We start from the raw sequence: 7032 nt of genomic DNA, 5'->3' as shown, positions 1-7032 counted from the left end.
GGGGAGAAAACGCATGTCTCCCCCCAGCCCGCCACGCGGCAGGCGCTGGTTGGCCAGCCGATGCCGCGCTGGCGCCAGCTGGACCAACCAACGCGTGCCACATGGCAGAGGCCCCTCCACACGCGCCAGGCGCGTGGGGCCTCTTCCAGTGACCAATTATTTTCCTTTTTTTTTACAGAAACGCGTTTCTGAATTTTTCTAAATTTTTGGGTATTTTTTCAAAATTTTGGATGAGCAGTTTATACAATCTCTTTTAATTAGGGTTTTCGGGGAGATGTCTGAAATGTTAAGGAGATCTATGATTTTTCCTTCCCTCGCCCGTTCCGTGTAGGAGAAATTCCCTACATGGAAGAGATAGAAGATTTTTATGTTGGTTAAATGAACCATTTTTGTTTTTGGTGTGGTTGTGGATTTAATTTTTGAAACAAATTTTTTCTTTGGGGTTTATTATTCCAGTGTTATAATTTTTGTTAGGATTTCTATTGGAATTTTTGTTTTCTAATGGATTTTTAATAAAAAAAAATTTCAAATATGTTTGGATAATTTTTATTTATGGTGTGATTATTCAAATATGTTTGGATAACCATTGTGATCCTAATTTAATTATTATTCGATTTTGATTGGATAATTTTTGGTATGTTGGATTGAAATTGATGAGCTTGAATAATTTTATGTGAGCATTTAATTACGATTTATTAAATCAGTGATTAGTTATTATTGATTTAATGATTATCTTCGACCTTAGTAGTTAAGATTAGTCAACATTAAGATCAAAATAATAAATCAAAAGTCATCTTAATTCCTTACAACAACCATATTTTTGTAATAAGTTGCAAAATCGTTACTTGTGAGTAACAAAATTCTCTAAGCATTAATGTATTTAATTAGTTGGATCTAATACTAAAGTGTAAAGGGTAATTTGAGCCACTTCGGTCTCATTTTCGAATCGAAATTTAGAATGAAAATTTGATTGATTAGATATAAGTTGTCTAGAGAATTAATGCGTGTATTGAACCTTTAATAACTTTTTACTAAGTCGTGCAATACCATTGTAGATCAGTCATCAATGGCAGTAGCTAGAAAGTCTATAGTTGCTGAACTCAATAAAGACCTGAAATAATATGGGGATAACTATGAGGTTTGGTCAATAAAAATAAAGTATGTGCTTGAAGAGCAAGATGTGCTTGCTCATTTGGATACGGTTATGGCCGAACATGAGGATGGTGCAACTGCTCAGCTTCGCCGAGATTATACGGCATGGAAGAAAAAGGATTCCACTGCCCGCATCATCATGCTGAGTGCCATGGATGATGAGTTCACTAGGCAATTCTGTAAGATTGAGTCAGCCAAGGGCCTATGGGATGCCTTGAAGGAGAAATTCGGAGGTGTGTCTCTGACTAGGCTCCGCTTATTGACAATTAAGTTTGACACTTATAAGAAGAGGCATGATCATACAATGAAAAAGCATTTAAGATAAATTTCCAACATGATCAGTGAGCTGAATGAAGCAGGTCATCAGTTGACCAATGAGCAGAAAGTGCAAGATGTTATCCTCTCTTTGCCAAACAGTTGGGAGCACATGAAGGTGCACCTAACCCACACCGAAGCAATTCAAACCTTCGATGCTGTGTGTCACCACCTTGAGCTAGAGGAGGATCGCCTGGCATCGATTAAAATCAATGTTGAAGCCCATTATGTGGGAGCCCACTCAAGTGGGAGGCGTTCCAATCCTCTAAGGCAAAAGCGTAAGCGCTTCTATGGCCAGGGCAAAGAGCAAGCCAAAGAGCCTATGAATACAGAAAATAGAAAGGGAAAGCGAACAAAGAACAGAAAGAAACCGAAGCTTTCACGTGTGAAATCTTTCAACTGCCAAGAAAAAGGACATTATGCAAATGATTGCAAAGTTCCTAAGGTATACTGCACTAACTCATGTGTGAGTGAAATAAATATATCTAGCACTGTTCTTATAGCTGAACATGATCCTTTGTGGGTTGTTGATTCAGGTGCAACAGACCATGTGACGAAGGAAAGAGAGACCTTTGTCGAGTTCCGACGAATTCCAGTCGGTTCAAGATGGATCTATGTGGGAGACAATTGGAGAGTTACAGTCGAAGGGATTGGCACATGTAGATTGAGTCTACGTGGCGGTCAAACTCTCCTCCTACAAGATGTTCTCTATGCTATGAATATTCGGAGAAACCTTATTTCTATGAACTCTTTGTTAAGAATTGGATTTGCCTTTCTTTTTGCTAATAACAGTTTGCATTTAAGTTTGGATAATGAATTCTATGGTTCAGGATATGTACTGAATGGTTTGACTATTTTGGATGTTCAATTATATGACTCCAATAATTTTTCTGTTACTACTTCTTCTTCTGTGGATAAAGATGTTAGTTTATGGCATGCTAGGTTAAATCACATTGGCCAAGATCGCATGAATCGTTTAGCCAAAGAGGGCTTACTAGGTAGTTTAAGAAAAGTTGAATTACCTCCATGCGAACCATGTCTTAAAGGAAAAATGCATAGAAAACCATTCGGGAAGGGTACTAGGGCAGAATTTCCTCTGCAATTAATTCATTTTGATGTGTGTGGTCCAATGAATGTGAGGGCTAGGCATGGGGCCTACTACTTCATCACCTTCATAGATGACTATACAAGGTATGGTCACATCTACTTGATGTCTCACAAGTCTGAAGCTTTGAGTTGTTTCAGAAAGTTTATGAACCTTGTTGAAAATCAACTAGATAAGAAGATCAAAGTTTTGAGAACTGACCGAGGTTGAGAATATCTTTCAGATGAATTCAAAGCTTTATGTGATGAGAAAGGGATAGCATCAGTTGTCTATCCCATACACTCCGCAGCAAAATGGTGTTGCTGAGAGGAGAAATACAACTCTCATTGATATGGTTCGATCTATGATGGATGAAGCAAACTTGCCTATTTCCTATTGGGGAGATGCTTTGCTAACAGCTACATATGTTCTAAATCGAGTGCCCTCCAAGACTGTCACTTCCACTCCTTATGAGCCGTGGATTGGTAGAAAACCCGATTTGAGTATGCTCAAACCTTGGGGTTGTAATGTTTTTGCCCATGATACCTCTAGCAAATTTGGGAAATTAGGCCCAAGAGGTAGAAAGTGTGTCTTTATAAGATACCCTGGCGTATCAAAGGGATATGTCCTAGTGGGAGAAAATAGTGAAGGCAGAGTGACAGAATTTGAATCACGAGACGTCATCTTCTTAGAGAATGAGTTTCCTAAGCTAGGAGAAGTTGACACTGATCTCACTCTGTTTGAGGAAATAGATTCAAACGGACCTCTCCATTCGAGTGGGAGGAATTTTGAGGATCAAGGTAATGATACCGATCACTAGCAGGAACAAGAACAAGGTCAAAGTTCCGAACCTCAAAACGTTTCGAATGTGACAGATCCTTATTTAAGTGGGAGTTTGATTCCTGATTCTTATGAGAATTTGGGACAAAGTCTAAGAGATAGGATTCCGGGTTATGAAGAATACATGAGAGAAGTTTATCAAAACTCGAAACCGCGTCGTACTAAAAGGCAAAGAGTTGATAGTCGACGATTTGGTATCGAAGGCACAGCTCTTTTAGTAACTCCAAATGATGATGCGGAACCTAGAAATGCTAAAGAAGCTATCACTTCTCCGGAAAAAGACAAATGGACTATAGCAATGCAAGAGGAACTAGATTCTATGAGATCCAACCATGTTTGGGATCTGGTTGATCTGCCAAAGGGTAGAAAAGCTGTTGGGAGCAGATGAGTTCTCAAAGTGAAGCGAAGGGCTGACAATAGTATCGAAAGGTACAAAGCTCGCCTTGTCGCTAAAGGCTATACACAACAGGAAGGAATAGACTTCGGGGAGACATTCTCACCTGTTGTAAGGTTTACATCTATTAGACTAATCTTAGCTATTGTAGCAAGTTTAGACCTAGAGCTACATCAGATGGATGTTAAGACTGCTTTTCTCAATGGAGAATTGAGCGAAGAGATCTATATGTCACAGCCAGAGGGCTTCGTGGTAAAAGGTGTTGAAACACCTTTCCACATGATTTTGATTTGACAAAATTATTTTAATCCATGATTAAGATAATTAAATTTATGTGCTTTGATTTAATTGTACTAATGTGTTTGTTCAATGATGAGTATAATTATAAGTAAGAACAGAAACAAAAAGTACGACAGACGAAGTCAGCATGAGCCACAGAAGCTGAGTAAAACACGACTCAATGTAATAGAAGAAAAGTCTTCCTCAGAATCAAACGCTTGAAGACGAAGCTGATTGTTAAGCCCAAAATATACCTAAAATATCATTAGTATTTATATCAATTTTGCTACGAATTTATGCTATTTATACCTGTTTAGAATACTTTTACGTTCGAATATGTTTCTTTCTTGCAAGGTACCTAAATATTTGGTAAAATCCAAATAGGAACGAAAAGAGCTTAAAAACAGAATAAAAACCTTACAAAAGGAGTTAAAAACGACGAAGATCAATTACACCTAAACGAGGACAAAGACGAGGTCAGAAACAGAAGAAAATGTCAATTCTCGGTTGAGGAAACAGGATTCTCGGTAGAGAATTTTATGAAAGCCGCGACCGAGAATCCCAAATTCTCGGTCGTGACACACGTTTTTCAGCAGCTCTTTTCCTTCGTCCGAAGACAAAATAAATGCTCCCCCATTCTCGGCCGAGAATTGCCATTCTCGGTAAGTGCAGAAATTCCTCCAAGTACAATGAACACATGTTTAAATCAAAGAAACGCATTCGTTCGGGTGGATAAAGACGTCCTTTCACAACAGATACGATCCTTCACAACGGACACGACACTTCAACCACGACTCTTCAACATCTATAAATAAAGAGTTGATGGAGAGTTGAAAAGATATAGAAGAAAGAGATTAGTATAGAATTAATGCAGAAATTCCGAGTCGAGTGATTCAGAATTTAGATTTCATTTCTGTAAAAAGCAATATGATGTACACACATTGTTTATTTAATAATAACAAACACAGTAGCGTTTAGATTTGTTCATAGTAGTTTACATTTTGGTAGTAGATAGACCAGTCTCTATTCCGAAGATTCAGCGAGAAGATTGAGTAGAGAATCCGCCCCTGAGCCTGACAAACTCTAAAGAAACCCAAGGAAAGGATTGACAACCCGTTCACTTGCACGCCGTCGAATGTTTTCATGCTCCTTGTTCTCTGTAAACTTGTATCAATTTATATTTCATCTAATAAAGTCCGTTCTATTCGATAAATTTTCATGCAGCACTTTGGTAAAAGATCCGAAGTGGATTGCCGATGTTTTCATTAAAACGTAGTTTAATTCAAAATCTTTACAAGGAAACTTTGTTGAACACTTAGACAAATTATTATCTCGGTAGAGTTTTAATTTGGTTAAGGTAGCGATATAACCCGACCGTAGGAGGATTGACTGCAGTTCAAAGCCTAAAAATTAGAGGTTCCGTCATTTATTTCATCGTTATAATTTATACAAAGTTTAAAGTTGTTTTCTTTGCTTAATGCAAACGAATACATTTGTTTACTTTTCTAAAGAACTAAACAATCCTGTTTTGTAAATTCATTCCTAAATCAGAAGTATTTTCTAAACATCTTCATACTCTAATCTAATTCTCATTCTAGCAATTTCAAAACCAAATCCGATTTAACGATTTTCCATTTTACAAATTTTAAAAGTATATTTAACCAATAAGTTTTTGTTAAAAAACATTCCCTGTGGGATCGATATCTTTTATTACTACAAGCGTATACCGTGCACTTGTGGAAATCGCTCAACAAGTTTTTGGCGCCGTTGCCGGGGAACGCCAAAATTTTTGACAAAAATTTAGATTTTGTGTATTTTATTTCGAATCTAGGTTTATTTATACTTATACAAACTTTTATATTTTATTTATTTCAAATTACTAACATATTTATTTTTCAAATTCTGTTTTGAAGGTAATTTCGGTTCGTGCGAAATTTCAAGTTCATGCGCAGTTCTCGAAGTTCAGGCATTCCACCAAAACCGCTAGACCCAGAAATTGAAAAGACTCTTAAAAAGAACAAGAAAAACAAAAACAAAAACAGAAACAAGACTCCAATAAAAACTAGAATTACTGAGCCAGAAGTTATGGCTACACTTATGGATTACGCTAGGCCAGGAGTGGCCGGTGTAACAAACAGTATAGTTAGACCCCAAATAAATGCAAATCAATTTGAGATTAAGCCAGCGTTGCTTAATATGTTACAAAATAATGTAACATTTTACGGGTTACCTAACGAAAATCCTAACACCCATTTGACAAATTTCTTAGAAATTTATGACACTTTTAAAATAACAGATGTGACTGCGGAAGCAATCAAACTTCGCCTTTTTTCCTTTTACTTTGAAGGATCGAGCCAAAGAATGGTTGACTTCTATGCCAGCCGCTACATTTGAGACTTGGGAGCAATTAGCCCAAGCATTTTTATCAAAAAAATTTCCTTTAGTAAAAACCGCAAGAGTCATTAAAGAGTTAACATATTTTTCTCAAAATGATAATGAAACTCTTTATGAGGCTTGGGAACGTTTTAAAGAACTTCAACGTTTATGCCCACACCACCAATTGCCCGCTGAACTTTTAATGCAAACATTTTATAATGGACTAAATCCTACAACTAGAGGTTCATTGGACGCTATGTCTGGAGGGTTATTCATGAAGAAAACATCTGCCCAAGCAAGAGAACTTCTGGAGGAAATGGCAATCAACAGTAGTATGTGGCCCGCGGAGCGTGGACACGTACCAATAGCGAAACCATCATCCTCAACTACGTCATCAGTTAAAGGTATAGTGAATCTTGATCCAGTTGCGATGTTGCAAGCCCAATTTTCTGCCTTATCACACAAAATTGATAGGTTTATGGCACCGTGTGATCCTAATCGTAATCCAATCCAAACGGATGTGGATTATGAAGGTATGAGCGAAATTGAACAGGTAAATTTTGTCTAAGGGCAAAACCAAACTAATAACCCT

At 37.4% G+C, this 7032-nt stretch overlaps 1 non-coding gene across 1 annotated transcript; it reads right to left on the bottom strand.

Moving 5' to 3' along the window:
* Positions 1-6519: 6519 nt before the first annotated feature.
* On the bottom strand, positions 6520-6626 carry LOC136225014 (small nucleolar RNA R71). The gene has a single exon (XR_010686754.1). It is a non-coding gene; the product is annotated as a small nucleolar RNA R71 (small nucleolar RNA).
* Between the last annotated feature and the right edge of the window lie 406 nt (positions 6627-7032).

Source organism: Euphorbia lathyris, chromosome 3, assembly GCF_963576675.1.
Source record: "Euphorbia lathyris chromosome 3, ddEupLath1.1, whole genome shotgun sequence".
NCBI lineage: Eukaryota > Viridiplantae > Streptophyta > Magnoliopsida > Malpighiales > Euphorbiaceae > Euphorbia > Euphorbia lathyris.
Note: the sequence above shows the minus strand (reverse complement) of the source record. Positions and strands in the feature narration are given on the sequence as shown.